This window comes from Equus caballus, chromosome X (assembly GCF_041296265.1).
Source record: "Equus caballus isolate H_3958 breed thoroughbred chromosome X, TB-T2T, whole genome shotgun sequence".
Classification (NCBI taxonomy): Eukaryota; Metazoa; Chordata; class Mammalia; order Perissodactyla; family Equidae; genus Equus; species Equus caballus.
Window position 1 is genome coordinate 75,028,045 of NC_091715.1, and position 27,358 is coordinate 75,055,402.

The window sequence follows — 27,358 nt, forward strand, 5'->3', positions numbered from 1 at the left end:
TTTGGCAAATGGATTTCGTACAACTTTCCTCATCTTATGGACATAAATACGTTTTAGCCATGGTTTGCGTGTTTTCTCACTGGACTGAAGCCTTTCCTTGCAGATAGGCTACTGTTTCTTTTGTGGCTAAAGTCCTTTTGGCAAGGGTTATCCCTAACTGGGGAGCTCCTCTCAAGCTTCATAGTGATTAAAGAGCCCATTTTAGTGGTCAGGTACTTTGAAAATTATGTACTGTTTGGCCAGTTTTACAGTACTTTCACTGTGCTTACCACCCTCAATTCTCTGGTTTAGTCAAACACACTAACATTATTAAGACTCAATTGGCAAAATTTGTAGAGACTCTCTATATACTTTGGCCAAAAGCATTACTGTGGGATCTTGTAAATCTCAGATTCACCCCCTTTAGAATTCATAAACTCTCACCCTTTGAGATAGTCACAGGATGCCCAATGCGCTTGGCTCTTGCTTCTTTTGACCCATAGCTAATAAAAAGAGATACAATTCAACATTGCAAATGCTTAATTGCTTCTATTAAGAATAACTGTGTTTTGATAGAGCAATCTTTTCAGTGTGCTCCAGGGAGATGAAGCATCACTCCTTGCAATCTGGAGATTTTTCCTATTGGAAAAGACACCTCCAGAAGGATTCTCTTCAACCTCACTTGAAAGGCCCCTATCAAGTACTGCTAACTAACCCTTGTGCCACACAACTGCAGGGAATAAGCTCTTGGATTCAAATGACACACCTAAAGAATTTGCCAAACCCTGACTAGAACTTCACATCATTTGGTGACTTGACATTGAAGATTTCTCCAAAATGAAGCAGGTGACATTTTATGAGACAGCTTTCCCAAGATGTCCAGAGAAGGCCTGTTGGAAATTAGTCTGCCAAAACTTTGATGATAACATAACACTTCAGATGATCTCCGATGCCTGTGATCTTGATAACATAGAAACTTTAAAAAAGAAAAATGCCTGAGAATTCTCCCTTCTACTCCTCCTTATTGCTCAAATGTGGCTCAATAGGTTTCCAATCTGTGCATTTTCCTTCTGACACTACACTGAAGAAAAGTTCTTTCTGTCATTGATGAACAGAAAGCTGCTGAAAATAGAAAAATCTGACTCTTGATCAGTGATGCTTTCAAAGAAAAATCTTGATTGAAAGGGAAAATGTCAAATTAATGAACAGAAACCTCATTAAACTGGAGTTGACAGGCCAAAAGCAGGAGCTCTCATGCCCCACGTCAATAGCAGAGCCCAACAGGAAGAAGAAAGACTTCCTCTTCTTGACTGGCAAGAACTCAGCTAATGAGACACTGTCACAACTCAATCAATTACATGCCACTACACATCAAACTCTCAATTCCTCTAATGGACTCTCTGTTTACAATTGCCCTCCCAACTTCTTATTCCTCTATATAAAGAATTTCTTCTCCCTTACTGCTGGGGGACTTACACATGGCTTGCCATGGTTGCAGAGCTGAATTGTAATTCTTTGCTGATCCCAAAGAAATCCATTTTTTGCTGGAGAAATAACTGGCTGTCTATTGATTTAAGGTTAACAGAAGAAACAAAGCTTCATGACTTTAGTCATCTGGGGAATTATTAAAAGCCTACCTTGAATCTTTAATAGTTGAGATAATAAGCCTCTTGACCTATATTGATTCATTTGTCTTGGTGGACTTTTAAAATATATTTAATCATTCTCAATACTTTGTATCTGTTCTAATTTAATCTAATTTATCTATGAAGGCTTTATGTGTCTTGTAGGAAAACACCCAAACTAAGCAACCCCCGGACATAGCCAACTCCAGCAAGCTGGAGTATCAGCAAGGAGGATTCCATCAAAACTGCAATCTGGTCCTGGTAAGCTCTCTTTATTCCTGTTTCTCCTGAGACTTCTTGCCTCGGCACAGATAATAGGCAGCTGGGTGGCTCCAGCAAGGTTCATTCTGCCACAAAATTCCCTGCTTCAAAAGTACTTCCTGTCTCTTCTAGAGAGGAGGATCCCCCCATAACAATTTGCTCAAATCAAAGCACACTTACTTGCAGAGGGCTTGGCTGAAGACTCCCTTATCTCGCCTAAGAGAACCAGGATGCCTGCCTTGGGAGAGTCTTTTCATCCTCTCAGAGAACATTAGGGGCCAGTGGGAGCTCCAGCTGCATGAGATAAACAAAGTAGACAAAAATGTCTACAAAAAGACTGAAAATTAAACAGTAATAGGAGCCACAGCTCAAAAAAGTAGGCCAAGACTTAAGTGCTAAACCTAATATAATGATTGCTAAACTAAAACTTTTAAATAAGACATATAATCTCTTAACAGACAATATGTGCAGGATACAATTGAAAACCACCCACCATACCAAGAACAACAAAAAAACCCATGACTTGCATGAGAAAAAATAATCAACTGATATCAACACTGAGGTAAATCAGATGTTGGAATTATATAATAAGAATTTTAAAGGAGCTATCATAAAAATGCCTCAATAAAACCTTTCAAATCATCTTGACACAAATGAAAAAAATAGAAAATCACAACAAATCTTAAAAATTTATTAAAAAGAAAACTAAAATAGCAATTATAGAACTCAAACATTCACTAAGATAAATAAAAATACTTGCTGGATAGGCTAAATAATAGATTGGAAATGTAAAAAGAAGAATCAGTTAACTCGAAGATATATAAATAGAATTTATTGAATTTAAGAAACAGAAAGGCAATAGACTAAAAACTATGAATGGAGATTGAGAGACATGTGGGGCAATAACAAAAGATAAAAGAATGCTAGGAGAAATAGGCTAAAATAGGATAAATAGGCTAAAAAATACCAAAATTTGGTGAAAGATAAAAACCAACAGATTCAAGAAGCTGAGTGAATCTCAAATAGGATAAATTCAAAGAAATCCACATAAAGACACAGTATATTTAATTAAACTCCTGAAAATTAAACACATGCAAGAAATCTTGAAAGCAGCCAGAGATAAACAACATATCTATAGGGAAACACTACTCCAAATAATAATATGTTTGTCTTCTGTAGCAATGGAGGCCAAAAGCAAGTGATACAATGATTTTTAAGTGCTGAAAGAAAAGAAGGTCAACCAAGATTTCTTTATCTGGCGAACGGTCCTTCAGGGATAATGGGGAAAGAAAAACATCCTCAAATGAAAGAAAACTAAAAAAATTTGTTGCTATCAGAGCTACCACAAAAGAATGGGTAAAGTAGTTCTTAAAGCAGAAAGGAATTGACCAATGATTGAATTTTGGAGCTCCAGGAAGGAAGAACAATGGAAAGAACATAAAATAAAAGTATAAACAAAAGATCATTTTTATCCTCATGAGTTTCTAGATTACATGTGATAAATGAAACGAAAACTAGAATGCCACCTTATTTCAAGGCAATGAGATTTAAAAGTGGAGAGAGTAAAGGGCTCTAAATGGAAATAAATTTTCACATTTCTTGCAGTGAAAACATTCACACCAGTAGACTGTGATAAGTCACATACATATATTGTAATATTCATAGGAACCACTAAGACAATTATATGAAAGTATACACTCAAAATAAGCAAGGTGGACAGCTAAAAATGTTTAAATGACCCATAGGAAAGCAAGAAAAGAGGAATAAATGAATGAGAAACAAAGGAAATTAGCAAGAAACAAATAATAAAATGGGTGACTTAAACACTAATATATCAATAATTACCTTAGATATAAATGTTATAAATGATCCAATTAAAAGGCAGAGATCAGGGGAGTAACATTAACAAAATGGTGGACTAGGAAGATCCAGGCTATTCTTCTTCCATGTAAAGATTAAAAACAAAAGAAGAAACTGGGTAAAGTTACTTTATAGCAGCTCTGGAAAACAGTCAAAGGTCCACAATAATCAAGTAAATAACCAATTAAAAAAGTGATGTTTGAAATGGTATGAATTTCATGCATTTTTACTCACCCTTGTCCCAACCCCTCCTTGACATGGAGTACTCTTGCTCTGGAGGAGGTGGCAGGTCAGTTTCTAATTTCCTCTGTTGAACTGGAAGGAACACAACAGACCTTATTTGCAACATTATAAACTGTGGGAGCTGAGAAAATGACTAATCTCTATTTTGCCTAACTTGGATCTAAGGCATGAGGGAAAAGTGATGCAACTCAGATCTCAGGTAAGGAGAACTACCTGATGCTGCCAGGAAATCGGCAAGGAGACTAAAACCTGCAGATCCTGGGGAAAGCCATTATGAGTGAAGACACACAACAGACCACATAAAGCTCCAGGTAAAAGCTGAGGTGAGATTCTTTAGTAAATTGAGACACTCAAAAGCAGTCATGTATATGAAGGAATAGAAAAAGCCACACACAGACCCAGGCAATTTTCTTGCTTAGAAAAAACAAGGGAAGGCCTTAAGCCTTCATTATGGGTTAATCCTAAAGCTCATAGCATGTCTTGCTAAGAAGATGACTTCCCCAGCACTGAGTCAGTCTGAAAAGACTGAGAAAGGTGGCTGTGTTTCCAAATGCCCAATTTTCAAAAAGAAAAAATCATCAAGTGTACAAATAAAATAAAAGCATGGAAAAAGACATTACATGCAAATAGTAACCAAAATATAGCTGAGGTGACTATACAAATATCAGACAAAATAGGCTTTAAGTCAAAACTTTTGCAAGAGACAAAGAAGGATACTAAATATTGATAAACAGGTCAGTTCACCAAGGAGACATCATAACTATAAACATGCATGCACCATACATCAGAGTTCCAACAGGTGTGAAGCACATCTTGACAGAATAGAAGGGAGAAAAAGACAGCTCTATAAAAATCACCGGAGAATGTAATATCCCACTTTCAATAATGTATAAAACAACCAGACAGAAAGTGCATAAGAAAATAGAAGACTTGACTAATACTACAAACCAATTGACCCTGACAGACACATACTGAACACTCCACCAAACAACAGCAAAACACATATTTTTCTCAGGTTCCAGATGGAACTTTGTCCAGGATAGACCATATGTTAGGACACAAAACTAGTCTTAATTCATTATAAAATGTTAAAATCATATGAAGTATCTTTTTCTTACACAATGGAGTAAAACTAGAAATTGAAAAAGGAGGAAACTAGAAAATTCACAAATATAAATAAATTTTAAAAAGCGCACTCTTAAACAACCCAATATATCAAATAATAAATCATAGGAGAAGTTATAAAAACACCTTGAGATAAATGAAAATAAAAATACAACATACTAAATCATATAGGATGTTGCAAAAGCAGTTCTTAGAGAGAAAGTTATAGCTATACATGCTTACATTAAAAAAGAAGAAAGATCTCAAACCCACAGCCTAACCTATATCTTAAGGAACTAGGTAAAGAATAACAAACTAAATCCAAAGCAGGCAGAAGGAAGGAAATAATGAAGATGAGAGATAAATAAAATAGAGTAGAGGAAAATTATGGAGAAAATAAAAAAACTCCACAAGTTGGCCCCTTGAAAAGTTCAATAAAATTGACAAAGTTTAGCCACATTGACTAAGAAAAAATGAGAGAAGATTCAAATTACTAAAATCAGAAATAAAAATTGGACATTACTATCAATTTCACAGAAATAAAAACAACTATAAGAGTACGAAAAGCAAATATATACCAACAAATTGGGAAACCTAGAAGAAGTGGACAAATTCCTAGAAACAAAACATACCAAGACCGAATTATGAAGAAATAGAAAATTTGAATAGACCTATTACTGGTAGGGAGATTGACCAAAAATCTCCTGACAAACTAAAGAACTCTATTATATGGCTTCAATGGTGAATTCTGTCAAACATTTAAAGAAGAATTAACACTAATCCTTTTCAAACTCTTTCAAGAAAATTGAAGAGGAAGAAACAATTCCTAACTCCTTATTTGAAGCCAGGATTACCCTGATACATAAGCCAGACAAAAACATTTCATAAAAAGAAAACTACAGAACAATATCTCTAATGACAGACATACTCAATAAAATGCTAGTAAAATTATTCAGCAGCATACTAAAAAGATTATACACAATGACAAAGTTGGATCCATTCCTGGAATGAAAGGATGGTTCAGCGTATGAAAATTAATGTAGCAGTCTACATTAAGAGAATGAGGAAAAAAATTATATCAATTGATGTATGTAAAACATTTGACAAAATTCAACATTTTTTCATAATAAAAATGCTCCACAAACTAGGAATAGAAAGAATATTCATCGACAGATTAAATTCTACATTTAAAAACCCAACAGTTAACGTCATATTCAATGGTAAAAGACAGTTTTTTTCTCCAGGATCAGGAACAAAGGAAAAAGGCCTGCTTTTGCCACTTTTATTCAACATATTATTGGAATTTCTAGCTAGAGCAATTAGGAAAGAAAAAGAAATAAAAAACACCCAAATTGCAAAGGAAGAATTACTGTTATCTCTGTTCACAGAAGACATGATATTATGTGTAGGAAATCCTAGAGATACCACACACACACACAAAACTTATAATTAAAAAATAGATTCAGCAAAGTTGCACAATACAAAAGCAAAATACACAAATCAGTTGCATTTCTATACACTAACAGTGAACAATTCAAGAAGGATATTAAGTAAACAATCTCACGTACAATAGTATTAAAACAACAAATTACTTAGGAATAAACTTAACCAAGGAAATAAAAGAACTGTACACTGAAAATTACAAAATATGGCTGAAACAATTTAAAGAAGATAAATGTAAAATATACCTTGTGTTTATGGATTGGGGTCTAATAATGCTAAGATCTTAACACTACACAAAGCAATGTACAGATTCAAAAATCTGTATCAAAGTCCCTGTCAAAATCCCAATTTTTTTTTTTGTGGAAATAGCAAAATTCATCCTACAATTCATTGGAATCTCAATGAACACTGATTAGCCAAAACAATCTTGAAATAGAACAAAGTTGGAGAATTCACAGTGCTTGATTGCAAAACTTGTTGCAAAGTTGCAGTAATGCAAACAGTGTAGTACTGACGTAAAGACAGGGATTTAGACCTGTACAATAGAATAGAGAGCCCAGAAATAAGCCCTCACATATATGGTCAAGCAAAGGCAACAAGAGTTGAAGCTCTTTTTTTTTTGGCCATTTCCATCCAGAATAGAACTTCCATCAAACTGAGCAGGGAAAGGGATATTGAAATCACGTCACAGCTCAAATCCTATCAACTCTCACCACTCTCACCGAGATTTAGTAGATTTTCTTGAATAAATGATAATCTACTTGCCGTATGCCATTTGAACAATTTCCAGAGGTTTTAAAAGCCTTTTTGTTTATATTTTTACTAGTTAAATGGTTATTTTGCTGAATAGAGGGTTTGCTTAGCTCCTCACACTGTTAACTCTGGAAGTTTCACTCAAATCTGTTTTCTTTTATTTCTCTCCAGGTCCTTTTTCTCAGGAGGGGTACACTCTCTGATGACAGTCAGAAATTTAAAAACTATTTTGAATTTTTCCCTTTTTTGGTAAGTGGCATTTTAAAAAAAATTCTGACATGATACATCATGGTAGAATTTGATACATCTGCCTTTCTTTGGTAAGGTGTTTGAAGATCAATAGTGAAAGAGTAAGTTGGACAGAAGGATTAGATTGAGTCTGGACTTTAGAAGTACACAGGTGAGATTTAGGGTAAAAATATATAAATATAGGGGGCATGGATGTTGGGTTCCTGAAAACTCTCCATGTCTGCCTATCCTTTTGAAATCCTGTGTACCCTTCTATAGGAATTTGTGCTTATGTTTAAAAATTACTCTAGTTCAGAGGTGACAAATTGAAGGTTATGTCCTCATTAGGGTTCCAGACACATCTTTTTTAGCCTGCATGCATTTATCTATGCAATGATTTTTAAAAGTTAAAAGAAGATGTCATAGGCTGAATTATCTTGTTCCAAAATTCATGTGTTGAAAGTTTAACCTCCAGTACATCAGAGTATGATTGCATTTGGAGATAAGGCATTTAAAGAGGTAAAGTAAAATGAAGTTATATGGGTGGTTCTAAATCAAATATGACTGGTGCCCTTATAAGAAGAGATTGGAACACAGACATGCTCACAGAGAGGAAAGACAATGTGAGCACATAATGAGGATGTGACTATCTACAAGCCAATGAGAGAGGCTACAGAAGAAAGTAAACCTGACAACATCTTGATCTTGGACTTTTAGCCTCCAAAACTGTGAAAAACTAAATTTCTGTTGTTTAAGCCACCCAGTCTGTGGTATTTTATTATGGTAGCCTTAGAAAACTAATACAAATGACAAGATTTAAGTATAGGGGGAAATCACAAGAAATTCAGAGTTCATATTTCTCTGGAAAAAAACGCAAGTCTGAACAGAGTGGGTTTGCATACTTCCTTGAGAATAATTGGCTGTTTCTCAGAGTGACTATCCCACTTACTTGGGAAATGCAATCTTCAGTTATTGAGAAGGCCCAGAATTTCCTGTTGTCACTCTTTCTTATACTCATTGAATTCATTAATTTCTGTTATTGGAGACATTTGATATTTTGATGCCTGAGCTAGTTCAACCACCTCATTTTGTAAGTGAGGGAAATAGGGTCAGTTGAACCCTAATTGAATCGAAGCAGGAACTAAATTTCATAACTCCTGTTAAGATATTATTTTTATTACAGCATCCTGCCTCAATCAATTTCTTAACAAAACAACAATTCTTTAAGTCAAACAAGGAAGAATACTTATATCTAAGGCTTAATGTAGGGCCTATTTCTAACCATTTCTTTACAGTATGAAATCATTGATGATCTTCTTCCTTACCCCTCCTCCTGCATCAACCAGACTGCATTCAAAGTGACAGAAAACTTGAAGCAAATAACCAAATGACAATCTTTTTTTGTGTTTTCTAAAGTGGTATTGATGTAAGGTGTGACTGAAAATTCTGTGGATGATTTGATAACAGCAACAGCTTTCAAGGTTTTTAGTGGAATGTCGTAATGTCAACAAGGATGAGGGGGATTAAATATCTGGTGGAATACACACAGCACAAGTAAAACAAAACTCTGTTAAAGAAGAAACCAAATTTATTGAGATTATAGTTTGTTTTCTTCTGGACACAAAGTAAATGCTAACTTAAAATATCAAGCAGAAGATGTTTGCTAGAGAAAATGCCAAAATCCAAGAAACATTCATTCCATAATTAAGTGTGTACCCTCCCTAGGCCCTGAGAAAATAATTTGTTTTACCTAGAAACATGAAGTATCTTGCTCCTGGTGCCGTTGAGCAATTGAAATTGGTTAACACTCATGTTTGGTGGGACTTGGCACAGAACATAGTTTAGGCACCATGCCATCTGAACAGATGGCCAGAAGCCTGGCAAGAAAGCCGGATATAAGTATGTGACTGAAATTTTAAATGGCAGAGCCAGTTGCCAAATCCCAAATATTTCCAGTTACCCCTCCAAAACTTCTGACTCAACCTAAGATTATGCCCTGAGCGCATTCCTGCACTCAAATCCCACTAGAAATCTTCTGGCTAGAAAATCTTGGTCAATTGCTGAATCAAAGGAGACTTTGAAGGAGAAGGGAAAGGTGTTTAGTTTGACAGTTGCTCTAATTGTTTTTCTTTAAATAACAATAGTTTAAGACAGAATTTCACCACAGTGACCAATATCAACTCTTTAAATTTTAAAGTTCTTTTTTTCCTGACATGCTAGTAGACCCAAGTTTCCTTGAATGTACTTTCTTCCAGTGAGAATGAGTTTTATGGAGCAATGCTCATCCCAAATCATTCCAATGTAAAGAAGCTCACCAGGATTAGAAATAAAGTACATTCTGAAGATTTATCCCATCACACGGCTAACTGGTGCATATAAAGTCTAGCCATTGTCCTTGCCCTCTTTGATTCTGGGTTTGAGCCACTTAAGCTGGCTAGTTTGAATGAAAATAGTTAACTCCTCTGTTACATAGCCTTTCCATGTCAACAGTCTGAAAACGTTTAAGGAATGTCTTTTACTTTGGAGATCCCTAAAGTTTCAACACAAGACTGAGACATCCCTGGACATACTCTCAGGCCACCTGAGACAATTTTCCCAGAGTTCTCTGAAGTGCTAGAGAGATTTGATCAAAACAAATTCTCAGAATAGAGAAAGCCATTAGACAAGCTGGCCTCTGTAAAATTAGAGTCTTAGTTTTTGGAGCCAGAGACCTCTGACAACCTTGTAACAAGACTGGGACATCTCAGAGAACTATCTCTTTAGGCAATCTAAAAAATCCTAGATCCTCTTGAAATAAGTCCCAGAATTAAATCCTGGCATATACAGTCAACTAATATTCATCAGGGGAGTCAAAAGTACTCAATAGTGGAAGGATGATCTCCAAGAAACGGCACTAGGAAAACTGGAGAAACACGTGCAGAACAATGAAATTGGAACCCTATCTCACATCACTCACAAAAATTAACTCAAAACGGATAAAAGACTTAAACATAAGACCTCATACAGCACAATTCCTAGCGGAAAATATAAGAAAGAAGCTCATAGATATTGGTCTTGGCAAACATTTTTTTGGACATGACAAAAGCACAAACAACAAAAGCAAAAATTAACAAATGTGACTACATGAAACTCAAAGCTTCTGCATAGCAAAAGAAACAGTAAAATAAAAAGACAACCTACAGAATGGGAGAAAATTTTTGCAAACCATATATCAGATAAGATGTTAATATCCAAAATATATAAAGAACTAACATAATTTAAGAAAAATCCCAAGCAATCCAATTAAAAAATGGGCAGAAGAACTAAGTAGACATTTTTCCAAAGAGTACATCAAAATGGTCAGCAGGTACATAAGAAGATGCTCAACATCACTAATCATCAGAGACATGCAAATAAAAACCACAATGAAATATCACCTCATACTTGTTAGAATGGCTATCATCCAGTAGGCAACAGACAATAGGTGCTGGCGAGGATGGGGTGAAAAAAGAACACATACAGTCCCTGTTGGTGGGGATGTAAATTAGTCCACCCACTATCTAAAAAAATATGAAGATTCCTCAAAAAATTAAAAATAAATCTACCATATGATCCAGAACTTCCACTTTGGGGAATACACTGAAAGAAGATGAAAACAGGAACTTGACAAGATATATGCACCCCTATGGTTATCACAGCACTATTCACAATTGTGAAGAAATGTAAACAACCCAAATGCCCATCAAAAAATAAATGGATAAAAAAATGTGATATATATATATACATATAAAATGGAACATTCAACTATGACTAAGGAGGATATCCTGCCATTTTGATAACATAGATGGACCTTGAGCATTTATGTTAATTAAGATATACCATAAAAGGAAGACAAGTACTATATGATATCACTTATATGTGGAATCTAAAAGAATCAAATATGTAAAAAAACACAGAGTAGAAATGATGGTTACCAAAGAATGGGGCATGGGGAGATAAGATTGATGGTGTTTAAGGGTATGAATTTGTAATGCGTACTAAAGTAGCCATAGAAATTTAACTTACAGTTTGTTGAACATAGACAACAATATTGAACTTTAAGTATGCCATGTAATAAATATTGTTACAATGGCAACCATATTACTGTATATAAATGTATCAAAGTAACATGATGTACACCTAAAATTTACACAATGTTACGCATGAAATTTATCCAATAAAAAAAAGTGCAGCAAAGAAATAAAAGTGATAAAACTGGAAGTAAAATTCAAATGGAATATAAATGAAGTATAGAAGAAATAGCTGCCTGGGAATATTGACACTATGTTTGAGAGATTTTAGCTATGCAGCCAGAAGAAGTTAGCAAAGGTAAATTTATTGATATAAATGATAAAGCTGTTGTGATAAAAAAGGATGAAGATAATGCGGAGGAAGTGATGTCAGCAGAAACTTATACATTAAAGAAACTCTCGGATGTGTTTCATGACTGTCAAAGCACAAAGGATAAAACATTGGAAGTTGATCCAAATTTAGAAAGGAGTATGATGATTTACTACAGTATAGAAAAGTATGTTATACGAGAGGAAAGCAAGCACTGTTCAAACTATTCAACAATCTTTTTCAAAGATAAACACCTTTCTGTGTTTCTTTCCAGCCATTTTACGCATATGTAATATATTTGCATAATTTGGGAGTTTGGAGAAAAATATTTTTGTTCTTGAAAATTCAACCCAGAGGCACTCTTGATTTTTTTCTCTGCATTTATTTGACTAAAAATATGTTTAAAGCTAATAAAGTAGTTTCCAAATGAACATGTCTAAATCTAAATAAAGGAACTCTGTCAAATGAATGGTTTAGACCAGAAGGCCTAACAAGTTTCCATCTAAAATAATTGTTCTGGGAATTCTAGTGCAGGAGATGGAAGTAAGCATAACTTATAAAAATTGTCCTGTGACCAAATGTTTAGTAAATACTTTATTAAACTTTGCTGCATGACTTATCAAATTGTGTGTGTGTGTGGTGTGCGGAAGATTGCCCCTGAGCTACCATCATTGCCAATCTTCCTCTATTTTATGTGGGATGCTGCCACACCGTGGGTTGATTAGCTGTGCTAGGTCTCTGCCCAGGATCCAAACCTGTGAACCTTGGGCCACTAAAGTGGAGTGCACAAACTTAACCACTGTGCCACCAGGCTGGCTCCTCAAAGAAAATTTTTACAAAAAATTAAAAACACTTTAATCCTTAAAGTTTATAAAGTTTAAAATTACAGAATATTAAATATAAATATTTTTTATTTTCTTATATATTTATAGATGTAAGAGGTTTTGTAACTTTTTGACACAAATTTGTAAAGATTACAGAATAACCACAATTTCTTCCACTGATTATTAATATCACTTTGTATGCTTTCAGCTTGCATGATCATTTTTATGGTTTCATATTAGAGTTTTTTATACTTTTTAAATTTTAGTACCTACAAATTTTATTTGAGACTTTCTCTTTAACTCTTGAACTATTAGGAAGTGAGTTGTTTACTTTCCAAGTGTATTGAGACTTTCTTAATTGGTAAATTTTGATTGCTGTATTTATATCATTTACTTTTAAGATGATTACTGAATGTTATCCCTTAAAACTGACGTTTTATTGTTTCTGGTTTGTCTCCTTTGTTTATTGTTCCTGTTTCTTTTCTTATCTTCTTGTGAGTTTTTTGAACACTATTTAAAGATTCTGTCTTTATTTATTTATGGTGTTTTAGAGCATATAACTTTGTATATTTTTCTTGTTGGTTGCTCTAGATGTTATAATGTACACATGTGACTTAATACATTCCACTGTTACACTTCAGGTAAATATAGGCTTCTTTATCATCCTTTCTTCTAAAATATAATTCTCCTAAGTATTTCATCTATATACATTGTCACATATCAAATGGTGTTTTAAATTTACTTTTAAATTTAAAAGTTTTAAAGTTAAATCATGTGAAGTAGGATTTATTATATTTATACCTATTTTTAATCAATTTGATATTTTACTTTCTTTTTTGAAGTGTTAAGCCTTCTTTGTTGTTTTCTTTCTGTTTAGAGAGATTCCACCAGCTATTCTTCTTTTTATTGAAGTATAATTGATATAACATTCTATTAGTTTCAGATGTACACCATAATTATTTGACATTTGTATATATTGCAAAATGATCACCACAACAAGTTTGGTAAACATTCATCACCATACATAGTTACAATTTTTTTCTCATGATGATAATTCTCAAGATCCACTCTTCTAGCTATTTTAAAAAATGCTATACAAAATTATTAACTGTAGTCAGTGTGCTGTACATTACATCCCCATGTTTTATTCATATTATAACTTTACATTTGTACCTTTTGACCTCTCTCACCCATTTTTCCCACACACCACCCCACACCTCAGGCAACAACTAATCTGTTCTCTATATTCATGAGCTTGGTTTTGTTTTGTTTGTTTTAGATTCCACATATGAGAGATCATGGGGCATTTCCTTTTTGCTGTCTGAGTTGTTTCACTTAGCATAATGCCCTCAAAGTGCATCCATGTTGTTGTAAAAGGCAAAATTTCATTCATTTTTATGGTTAAATAATATTCCATTATATATATATACATTTTCTTTATCCATTCAGCAATCTATGGACATTTAGGTTGTTTCCATGTCTTGGTTATTGTAAATAATGCTGCAATGAACATCGAGGTTCCTGTATCTTTTTGATTTAGTGTTTATATTTTTTCAGATAAAATACCCATAAGTGGAATTGCTAGATGATGGTAGTTCTATTTTTACTTATTTGAGGAACCTCCGTACTGTTTTCTGTAGTGGATGTATCAATTTACATTTCTGCCAATACTGCACATGGGTTCCCTTTTTTCCACATCATTCCCAACACTTATCTCTTGTATTTTTGATGGTAGCAATTCTAACAGGTGTGAAGTGATATCTCATTATGATTTGCATTTCCCTGATAATTAGTGATGTTGAACACATGTTCATGTACCTGTTGGCCATTTTTATGTCTTCTTTTGCAAAGTATAGGTTTTGCGTCTGTAATTATATTTTTTATTCCCAATAGTTTATTCTCATTCTTGCATTATTCCTTACACATAATTGTCTGTTCCTTTTTTATGGATATATTATTCTTTTGAAATTCTTTGAAAATGTGTATAATTTCCTGAATTATTGCTCTTCCCTACGTGTTTACTTGCTCTCATTGTTTATCTATTTGTTTTCTTTTTTTGGTTTTCCTTAACTATCAGATGAGCTTTGTTTATCTGTTCATATCTATGATTGAAAAACTAGATTTTTTTGTAGGTAGATTTTATGGACTTTCTATGCAGTCATATATGTCTAGCTCCACAACAGGCCACTTCCCTGAATGGGTGACTTAATTGTGGGCTGTCTGTGAATGATTAGAGCATGTTGACCATCAGACTTTATTGTATGTAGGAATAGAGTAGGCTGACAATCAGGTGATCTACCAATTACCAAAATATGTAGGTTTTATTTATTATTTTCTGGCGGTGGATATCACATTTTTCCATTTTGGGCAACATTACCCTACATTTCTGTTTCAATAGTTCACAAGTGTCCAGAATTATTTCAAGCTCTTCTCTAATTTTTTTCCAAATCCCTACATGAACACCAAGAGTTTCTTCTCTGATAAATAAATGATTCCCTTTAAAATGTCACTTATAATTTTTAACTTGGGGATAAACTGCCTCTCAGTCAATATAAGTTTGGGATATGAAATGGAGAATGCAATTAGCCTATCTTACTTTCATTAAGCATCCAAATACTCTAATTTCCTTCCTACACTGAATTAGTTCTGACCTTGAAATTTCTGTGTACCTGCTCTTACTTTTGCAATATTTTTCCCATGTCTGTGTTGTGGACCGTGGTTTTCTCTGCTCTTGCCCATCTAATTCTATATGCTTTGATTTTCTAGAAATGCCTATGCTAATTGCACTCTTTCTTGTTCTCTGGTTCTGGTATGGATTTATTTTATTGATCTGGGGTAAGAAGGGAGATGGATGTGTTTTCTCAGAGTATCATTGTCATAAAGTCCCTCCATTTCATTTTATACATCTTAACTGTAGAAAATAATGGAAAACTATATTTTCTTTGTAATCTTCCACATTACTGTTTATGAGAACTTTCATCTATTTATTGGATTTTTCATTTAGATTATTCTTCCAAAACTAGCAATAATTTTATCTTTCTGATATGCATACCATTTATCTTTATAATTTTGAGATATAATTGATGTACAATAATCTGCAAATGTGTAAATTGTACAATTTGATGAGGCTTGAAATATATATACATCGATGAAACCATCACCAAAATAAAGATAATAGACATTTTGAACAAATCAAAAAGTCTTCTTATGTTATTTTGCAATCCATTGCTCTCTACCCCTGCTTCCAGGGAAGCATCTCTCTGCTTTCTGTCAATATAGATTATCTTTCATTTCCTGGAATTTTACATGAATGAAATCATGCAGTATGAACTCTTCTTTTGTCTGACTTCCTTCTCTCAGTATAATGAAATAATATTCATCTACATTGTTGCCTATATCAGCACTTCATTCCTTTTTTATCACTATATAGTATTCCACTGTGTGGACATATCATGATTTGTCCATTCATTTGTTGATGGACATTTTGTTTGTTTTCTGTTTTTGACAAATACTAATAAAGCCACTGTGAACAGTTTTGTACAAATCTTTTCAGGGAAATATGTTTTCTTTTCTCTTGGGAAAATCCAGGTTATACACCTTTTATTTCATTATCTTGTCTAATTAGATTGACTGTGTTTCAGGTAAGGTCCTTTGAGAAGCAGAAGCAAAATCTGAATTAGATGTGAAGGTTTATTTGGGAAAACACCTGGGAAAGGAGAGATGGAGAGAAAGATTAGGTAAGAAGAACCTCAAGCTACAGTTCAGACTTGAGGCAGTTTCATCCAGACTAGTAAGAGATCTCCAACAAGTGAATGTTGACCATTAGAAAAGTTCCACTTTGAACAAAAATAACTCAGTTCTAGTAATCCTGTGGTGCTCAGTCATTGCCTGGGAGCAGACCAGGAGAAGCATGATTTCAGTGTGAATGCAGCAGGAGATTCAAATTTGCATGACCTGAGGGCTTAGTCAAATCTACTCCTCTCAGCATGTTGTCTTAAAGGGAGATTTGACCATTACAACACTATAACTGCCATAAGGTTCCAATTCCAGAATAATGTTATGGAATTGTGGCAGTGTCTTCATAATAAGTTTAATTTTAATATTTCTAGAACTTCAATATTAAGTGTGATACTTGCTTTGGGGGGAGATTTTAAAAATGTGTTTGTTAATTTTTCTTTATTTTGCCTCGTTTTTAGTCAAGACTGGATGTAGATTTGTTCAAAAATCTTTTTTGTGTGTTTTTTAAAATAGATTTTTTAGAGCAGTTTATATTTATAGCAGAATTTGGTGGAAAGTACAGAGATTTCCCATATAACCCTGCCCTCACACTCATACAGCCTCACTCACTATCAACATCTCACAACAGAGTGGATCATTTTTTACAACCAATGAACCTATATTTACACATCATTATCACACAGGGCCCAGAGATTACATTCACGTTCACTCTTGGTGTTATACATTCAATGCGCTTTGAAAAATGCATAATGACGTGTCCACAGTTATACTATCATAGAAAATATTTTCACTGCCCTAAAAATCCTTTATGCTTTACTTATTTGTTTCTCCCTGCCACCTCCCCCTTGGCAACCACTGATCTTTTCACTGTCTCCATAATTTTGACTTTTCCAAAATGTCGTATAGTTAGAATCATGATATATAGTCCTTTCAGATTGGCTTCTTTCATTTAGTAATATGCATTTAAGGTTCCTCTTGACTTCCATGACTTTATTTATTTTAGCACTGAATAATATTCCATTGTCTAGAGTTGTAACATGTTATACACTCATTCACCTACTGAAGGACATCTTGCTTGCTTCCAAATTTTGGCAGTTATAAATAAAACTGCTGTAGACATTTGTGAGCAGGTGTTTGTGTGGACATAAGTTTTCAACTCATTTGAATAAATACCAAGGAGTTCAACTGCTGGATCCTATGGTAAGAATGTAGTTTTGTAAGAAAACTCCAAATGTTCTTCCAAAGTAGCTATACCGTTTTGCATCCTACTAGCAACGAACGAGAGTTTTTGTCCCTCCACACTCTTGCCAACACTTGTTTCTTGTCTTTTTGATGGTAGTGATCCTAACAGGTGTGAGGTGGTATTTCACTGTGATTTTGCTTTGCATTCCCTGATGGTTAGTGATGTTGAGAAAATTTTTATCAACTCATTGGCCATTTTGATATCTTCTATGGAAAAATATCTATTTAGTTCCTCTGCCCATTTTTAAATCAGATTTTTATTGTTATTGTTATTGAGTTGTATAAATTCTTTATAAATTTTTGATGTTAACTCCTTATCTGATACATGGTTTGCAAATATTTTCTCCCATTCCATAGGTTGCCTTCTCAGTTTCTTGATTCGTTCTTTTGCGGTACAGAAGCTTTTAAGTTTGATTTAATCTTACGTGTTGATTTTTGCTTTTATTGTTTGTGCATTTGGTGTCATATTCAAAAATATCATTGTCAAGACCAATGTTCATTCACTTTTTCCCTATCTTTTCTTGTAGGACTTTTATGGTTTCAGGTCTTAGATTTAATTTTTGATCCATTTAGAGTTAATGTTTGTGAATGATGTGAGATAGGGGTCCAGTGTCATTTTCTGCATGTGGCTATCCAGTCTTACCAGCACTATTGTTGAAGAGACTTTCTTTTCCCCACTGGATATTCTTGCCTCCATTATCAAATATTACTTGGCAGTATATGTGAGGTTTAATTCTGGGTTCTCTATTTTGTTTCATTGATCTACATGCCTATTTTTATGCCAATACAATAATGTTTTAATTACTCTAGCCTTGTAGTATAGTTTGAAATCAGGAAGCATGATGCCTCCAGCTTTGTCCTTCTTTCTCAATATTTCTTTGATTATTCAGTGTTTTTGTAGCTCCATACAAATGTTAGGGCCACTTTTTTATATTTCTGTGAAAATGCCATTAGAATAACTTAGAGATTGTGTTGAAACTATAGATGGCTTTGGACACATGGACATTTTATCAATGTTAACTCTTCCAATCCATGAACATAAATGGCCCTGCATTTCTATGTGTCTTCTATGCCTCCCAGCAAAGTCTTGTACTTTTCATTGTACAAGTTTTTCACTTCCTTGGTTAAATTTATTCCCAGATATTTTATTGTTTTTGATGCTATTGTGAAAAGGATAGTTTTCTTTATTTTTTCCAGATGATTTATTGTTAGTGTATAGAAATACAACTCATTTCTGTGCATTGATTTTCTATCTTGCAACTTTATTTAATTCATTATTTAGATCCAACAGTTTCTTAGTTGACTGTTTGGAATTTCAATGTATAAGATCATAGAAGGCCAACATACCAAACACCCAAACCAGACAAGGACAATACAAAAAAAGAAAATTGTAGGGCAGTATTGCTCGCAAACATCAATGCAAAAATCCTCAACAAAATATTAGCAAATAGAATACCATACATTAAAATGATCATACAACATTATGAAGTGAGATTTATTCCAGAGATACAGGTATGGTTCAACATCCACAAATCAATCAACATGATACACCACATTAACAGAATAAAGAAATAAAAATCACGTGATCATTTTAATAGATACAGAGAAAGCATCTGACAAGATACAGCATCCACTTATGATAAAAACTCTGAATAAAATGGGTATAGAAGGAAAGTACCTCAACACAATAAAAGCTATATATGACAAACTCACAGTTAATATCATACTCAATGGAGAAAAACAGAAAGCTATCCTTCTAAGGACAGGAACCAGACAAGCACACCCACTTTCAAAACTCATATTTAACATAGTATTGGAAGTTTTAGCCAGAGCAATCAGGCAAAAAAAAAAAAAAAAGAAGTAAAATAGATCCAAATTGGAAAGGAAGAAGTGAAACTGTCACTATTTGCAGATGACATGATTTTATATATAGAAAACCCTAAAGAACCCACTGAAAAACTTTTAGAAATGATAAAAGAATATGGTAAGGTTGCAGGATACAAAATGAACATAGAATAATCACTTGCATTTTTATACATTAACAATGAAGTAGCAGAAAGAGAAATTAAGAATACAGTCCCATTTACGATTGAAAAAACAAGAATAAAATATCTAGGAATAAATTTCATCAAAAAGGTGAAAGACTTGTACACTTAAAACTATAAAACATCATTGAAAGAAATTAAGAAGACATTATGAAATGGAAAGATATTTTGTGCTCTTGGATTGGAAGAAGCAACAGAGTTAAAATGTCCATACTTCCTAAAGCAATCTATAGATTCAATGCAATCTCTATCAAAGTTCCAATAACATTTTTCACAGAAATAGAACAAAGATTTGTAAAATCTATGTATAACAACAAAAGATCCCGAATAGCCAAAGGAATCCCAAGAAAAGAGAACAAAGCTGGAGGTACCACACTCACCTGATTTCAAGATATATTACAAAGCTATAATAATCAAAACAGCATGGTACTGGCAGAAAAACAGACAGATGGATCACTGGAACAAAATAGAGAGCCAAGAAATAAACCCACACATCTATAGACAGCAATTTTTGACAAGGGAACCAAGAACATGCAATGGAGAAAGGAAAGTATCTTCAATAAATTGTGTTGGGAAAACTGGATAACCACGTGTAAAAGAATGAAAGTAGACCATTATCTTGCACCATACACAAAAATTTACTGTAAATATATTAAAGATTTAAATGTAAGAACTGAAATCATAAAAATCTTAGAAGGTCTCATCTAGATGGCAGTGTAGGCAGATTCTGAACCCACCTCCTCCCCCAAACACAACCAGGTTACAAGTATTCTTGGAAAAATTACCCTGGAGAGAAAACTGAAAACTGGATTAAAAGAACCCCCACAAGGGACAGTCTTGACTGAAGCAGAATAGGCAGAAATTCCTTCTAGAGAGAAAAAAGCCAACTTGGCAAGCTGCTGACCTTCACAGCTGGCCAGGTGGGAGCCACACTAAGGTATGTAGCCCTCCCTGGAGAAGTGGGGACCTTAGAAGTGGCACATTACCACTATAAGCATCCTTCAGACTCAGCACAACTGGGATGAGTGTCCTACTATCTGCCTCTACTGGCTATTAACTGCAGCAGGGAATACCCCCAGAAAAGCTATCAGAGGAATTCTTAATAAACCTGGCTCCTAAATGGCCCATGCTCAAATTCACCCTTCTCAGAGAGCAACACCAAATCAACAAAAAGACAGCTTCACAGTCCTTTGGTAAAAAGAGACTCAACTGGTAGGCTCTGGGTGCATCTCAGTGAGAGTTGAGACCTCTCTAGAGACTGAGACTTATGGTGGCCATTGTTGTGACCTAATCCAGGCATATTGACACAGATGCTTGCAGACACCATTGAAGTTCTTCACCTGGCCTGATAGCCCAGGGGTCTGCCACACACACTAGAGTGCAGATTTAATCCAGTTCAGCTAGAGCAAGAAGCCAGTCCTAGAGACTGGCCCCACCCAACAAAAAGCCCTCTGGCTACTTCTCTGCCTGCCTAGACTGGGTGCCTTGATCCTCTACAGGTAGGAGAGTGTGTCCACCTCTGTGGGGCAGGGCCTGTGTGAGGACCAGGTAAACTGTGGGGAGAGTTGGTGGAGAGATGGGAGCCTCTGCACTTGGGCAACTGGGTACATTCCTGGGGATGGGGTGTGTGCACTAACCAGAGCTGTGTTGACAGTGTGTGTGGACCTGTGGGGGGTGGGGCTCATCAGTGGCAGAAGACTTGTGCTTCACAATAAGCCAAAAAGAGGATTGACTCCACCTTTCAAAGCCTGAAACAATGAGGTGCTCCCATGCCTAAGGCCAGCCACACACAGCAGCAGTCCTAAGAGAGCTGACAATAGCCTTACAGGTCTGAGGGCCACAGCAACTGTAAGCCCCTGAGCCTAGCAACCAGCTACACTGGGTACCTACTCAATTAACAGGAAAACCACAACAGGAGCATGCTCTTAGACCTTGCAGCCAATGGTGCTGGTGCTGCTCAAACCCAATTTACAAACAGCCAGCCAGGGAAGGAAAAACTAGACTTCTTGTGTACCTGCAGTAAGAGCAACTCTGCCACAGCAGAAGGACACAAGTAGCCCAAACAGGATTCACTCTTAGATCATTTGGACTGGTGATGAAAGGGAAGCTCTGAGCCTCAAAAGGTATCTCTTACATAAGGCCACTTCAAGCTCAGGAGACAAAGCTGACTCACCTAATGCATACATATAAACACAGAGAAAAAGGCATAATGTGGAGGCAAAGCAATACATTCCAAGCAAGGGAACAGGACGAAACCCCAGAAAAAGAATGAAATGAAACAGAAATAAGCAATTTACCTGACAAAAAGTTCAAACAAAACCTCATAAGGATACTAGCTGAGATTGAGAGAAGACTGAAAGAACACAGTGAGAATGTCAACAAAGAATTGGAAAAGATAAAAAACAACCAATCAGAAATGAAGAATACAATATTGGAAATGAAAAATTCACTAGAGGGACTCAATAGCAAAGTAGATGATACAGAAGAATGTATCAGCAAGCTGGAAGAAAGACTAGAGGAAATCACCCAAGTTGAACAGATAAAAGAAAAAAGAATTAGACAGAATAAGAACAGTCTAAGGGAACTCTGGGACAATAGCAAGTGCAATTACATTCATATTATAGGTATCTTAGAAGAAGAAGAGAAAGACAAACAGGCAGAGAATCTATTTGAAGAAATAATAGCTGAAAACTTTCCTAACCTAAGGAAGGAAACAGACACCCAAGTACAGGAAGCACAGGGAACACCAAACAAGATGAATACCAACAGGCCCACATCAAGACACATAACAATTAAAATGTCCAAAATTATAGATAAAGAGAGGATCCTAAAAGTGGAAAGAGAAAGGCAACAAGTGACACAAACAGGAAAGTCCATAAGGCTATTGGTGGACTTCACAGCCAAAATCTTACAGGCTAGAATACAGTGGCAAGACATATTTAAAGTGCTGAAAGGAAAAAACCTACAGCCAAGAATAGTCTATCCAGCAAGGTTATCATTCAGAATGGAAGGAGAGATAAAGAACTTCCCAGGCAAGCAAAAATTAAAGGAATTTATCACCAAGAAACCAGTTCTACATGAAATGCTGAAGGGGGTTATTTAAGGGGGAAAGAGAAGACCACAAATAGGGATAAGAAAATTATCAAAAATAAACAGGCAATAAAATCAATGATAAAGGAAAAATACAGTAAAGGAAGTAGAGCAACCACGTATGAAGATGACATATAGGTTAAAAGACAAAAGTACTAAAATTTTCTATTACAATAAGAAGGTAGTGGATAGACACACACAAAACAAGAGACTAGATGTGATTTCAAAAACATAAAATGTGGGAGGAGATGATTAAAAGAATAGAGCTTTTAGAAAGATGTCAAGCTAAAGAGACTATCAACTCATTATACATTGCCATATACGTAGAATATTATATAGAAACCTCATGGTAATCACAAACCAGAAACATATAATAAGGAAACAAATAAGTAAGAGGGAAGAAATCAAGCACAATACTAAAGAAAGCCATCAAAATACAAGGGAAGAGAGCAAGAGAAGAAGAAGAAGGGAACAGAGAAGAACTACTAAAACACCCAGAAGAAAAAGTAACAAAATGGCAATAAATATATTTTTATCAATAGCTACTTTGAGTGTCAATGGACTAAAAGCTCCAATCAAAAGAAATAGGGTGGCCAATTGGATAAAAAACAAGACAAATATATATGCTCCATACAAGAGACACATTTCAGAACTAAAGACACTCACAAACTGAAAGTGAAAGGAGGGAAAAAGATATTCCATGCAAATGGCAAAGAAAAGAAAGAAGGGGTAGCAATACTTATATCAGGTGAAATAGACTTTAAAACAAAAACTGTAACAAGACACAAAGAAAGGCACTACATAATGATAGAGGGAACAATCCAACAAGAGGAGATAACACTTGTAAATATCTATGAACCCAATATAGGAGCACCTAAATATATAAAGTAACTATTAGCAGACATAAAAGGATAAATAGACAGTAACACAATAATAGTAGGGGACTTTAACACTCCACTTACACCAATGGTTAGATCATCCAAACAGAAGATCAATAAGAAACACAGGCCTTAAATGACACTTTAGACTAGATGGACTTAGTAGATATACATAGAACATTCCATCCAAAAACCACAGAATACACATTCTTTTCAAATGCACATGGAACATTCTCCAGGATAAATCACATATTAGGCTACAAAACAAATCTCAATAAATTTAAGAAGACTGAAATAATACCAAACATCTTTCTTGACCACAAAGTTATGAAATTAGAAATCAACTACAGGAAGAAAATCAGAAAAGCCACAAAAATGTGGAGATCAAACAAAATGCTAGTGAACAATGATTGGGTCAAGGATGAAATCAAAAGAGAAATCAAAAAATATCTGTAGACAAATGAAAATGAAAATACGACATGTATGGGATACAGCAAAAGTGGTTCTACGAGGAAAGTTTATGGCAATTCAGGCCTATCTCAACAAACAAGAAAAATCCCAAGCGAACAACCTGAAAAAGGACCTAAAAGAACGGGAAAAGGAAGAACAACCAAAGCCCAAAATCAGCAGAAGGAAGGAAATCATAAAAATCAGGGAAGAAATGAATGAAATAGAGACTTAAAAAAAAAGAAAAAATTAATGAAACCAAGAACTGGTTAGCTGAAAAGGTAAACAAAATTGACAAACCTTTAGCTAGATTCAACAAGAAAAAAGAGAGAAGGCTCAAATAAATAAAATCAGAAATGAAAGACGAGAATTTACAACAGATACCTCAGAAATACAAAAGATTGTAAGAGAATACTATGAAAAGCTACATGCCAACAAATTGGATAATCTACAAGAAATGGATGAATTCTTAGAATCATACAACCTTCCAAAACAGGATCAAGACATAGAGAATTTGAATAGGCCAATCACCAGTAAGGAGATTGAAACAGTAACCAAAAACCTCCCAAAACATAAAACTGCAGGACCAGATGGCTTCCCTGGTGAATTCTACCAAACATTCAAAGAAGACTTAATACCTATCCTTCTCAAACTGTTCCAAAAAATTGAGGAGAAAATGAGGCTTCCCAATTCATTCTATGAAGCCAACATTATCTTGATACCAAAACAAGACAAGGATAACAGAAATAAAGAAAATTATAAGCCAATATCACTGATGAACATCAATGCAAACATCCTCAACAAAATACTAGCAAATTGAATACAAGAATGCATTAAAAAGGTCATACATAATGATCAAGTGGGTTGTATTCCAGGGATGCAGGGATGGTTCCACATCAACAAATAAATCAATGTGATACACCACATTAACAAAATGAGGAATAAAAAATCACATGATCATCTCAATAGATGCAGAGAAAGCATTTGACAAGATACAGCATCCATTTATGATAAAAACTCTAAATAAAATGGGTATAGAAGGGAAATACCTCACCATGATAAAGGCAATATATGACAAACCCACAACTAATATCATTCTCAATGGAGAAAAACTGAAAGCTATCCCTCTATGAACAGGGACCAGACAAGGATGCCCACTTTTGCCATTCTTATTTAACATAGTATTGGAAGTCCTATCCTTAGCAATCAGGTAAGAAAAAGAAATAAAAGAGATCCAAATTGGAAAAGAAATGAAACAGTCACTATTTGCTGAGGACATGATTTTATATATAGAAAACCCTAAAGAGTCCACTAAAAACCTTTTAGAAATAATAAATGAAGACAGTCAAGTCACAGGATGCAAAATCAACATACAATAATCAGTTGCATTTATAAATACTAACAACGAAGTAGCAGAAAGAAAAATTAAGAATACAATCCCATTTACAATTGCAACTAAAGGCATAAAGTACGTAGGAATAAGCTTAACCAAAGAAGTGAAAGATTTGTACACTGAAAACTATAAAACATTGTTGAGAGAAATTGAAGACACAAAGAAATGGAAAGATATTCTGTGCTCTTGAATTGGAAGAATTAACATAGTTAAAATGTCCATCCTTCCCAAAGCAATCTATAGATTCAATGCAATCCCTATCAAAGTTTCAACAACATTTTTCACAGAAATAGAACCAAGAATCCTAAAATTTCTATGGAACAACAAAAGACCCCCTTAGCCAAAGGAATCCTGAGGAAAAAGAACAAAGCTGGATGTAACACACTCCCTGATTTCAAATTATACCACAAAACTATAGTAACCAAACAGCATGGTTCTGGCACAAAGATAGACACATAGATCAATGGAACAGAATGGAGAACCCAGAAATAAACCCACACATCTATAGACAGCAAATATTCGACAAGGGAGCCAAGAGCATACAATGCAGAAAGTAGAGTCTCTTCAATATGTGGTGTTGGGAAAAATGGACAGCCAGAAGGAAAATGAATGAAAGTAGACCATCATCTTACATCGTGCACAAAAGTCAACTGAAAATACATTAAAGACTTGAATGTAAGACCCAAAACCATGAAAGTTCTAGAAGGAAACATAGGCAGCACGCTCTTTGACAGTGGTTTTAGCAGCATATTTTCAAGTACCATGTCTGACCGGGCAAGGGAAACAAAATAAAAAACAAACAGATGGGACTACATCAAACTAAAAAGCTTCTGCACACCAAAGGAAACCATCAACCAAATGAAAAGACAACCTTACATTTGGGAGAAGATATTTGCAAACCCTATATCTGATAAGGTGTTAAGATCCAAAATATACAAAGAACTCATATGTCTCAACAACAAAAAATCAACAACTCAATTAAACAATGGGCAAAAGATCTGAACAGAGATTTCTCCAAAGAAGATATACAGATGGCCAACAGGTACATGAAAATATGTTCAACATCATTAACTATCAGCAAAATGCAAATCAAAACTACAATGAGCTATCACCTCAGTCTAGTCAGAATGGCTATAATTAACAAGACAGGAAACAACAAGTGTTGGAGAGCATGTGGGGAGAAGGGAACCCTCATACACTGCTGGTGGAAGTATAAACTGCTGCAGCCACTATGGAAAACAGCATGGAGTTTCCTCAGAAAATTAAGAATAGATCTACCATATAATCCAGCTATTCCACTGCTGGGTATTTATCCAAAGAACTTGAAAACACAAATGCATAAAGATACATGCACCCCTATGATTATTTCAGCATTATTCACAACAGCCAAGACTTGGAAGCAACCTAGGTGCCCATAAAGGGACGAATGGATAAAGAAGACGTGGTATATATACACAATGGAATACTACTCAGCCATGAGAAAGGATGAAATCCAGCCATTAGTGACGACATGGATGGACCTTGAGGGTATTATGGGAAGTGAAATAAGTCAGAGGTAGAAAGTCAAATACCCTATGATCTCACTCATAAATAGAAGATAAAATCAAAGACAAACAAACATATAGCAACAGAGATTGGATTAGTGGTTACCAGAGGGGAAGGGGGAGAGAGGGGAGGGAAAGGATGAATAGGCAAATATGTGTGGTGGTGGATTATGATTAGTCTTTGGGTGGTGAACATGATGTAATCTACACAGAATTTGAAATATATTATGATGTACATCTGAAAGTTATATAATATAATCCAATGTCACTGCTATAAAAACAAAAATTTAAATTAAAAAAAA

General features: G+C 34.8%; 1 long non-coding RNA gene across 4 annotated transcripts in view; it reads left to right on the top strand.

The window, feature by feature from the left end:
* The window catches only part of LOC138922020 (uncharacterized), a 70,623-nt gene that overhangs the window by 12,258 nt on the left and 31,007 nt on the right, over positions 1–27,358 (top strand). For 2 of the 4 annotated variants that reach the window (XR_011435106.1, XR_011435105.1), the window contains 3 exons: positions 1,770–1,865; positions 7,440–7,517; positions 8,792–12,474. This is a non-coding gene — a long non-coding RNA (uncharacterized lncRNA). Of the gene's footprint in view, positions 1–1,769; positions 1,866–7,439; positions 7,518–8,791; positions 12,475–27,358 lie in introns of those variants that run through there. The other 2 variants (XR_011435108.1, XR_011435107.1) reach the window with 1 other exon arrangement.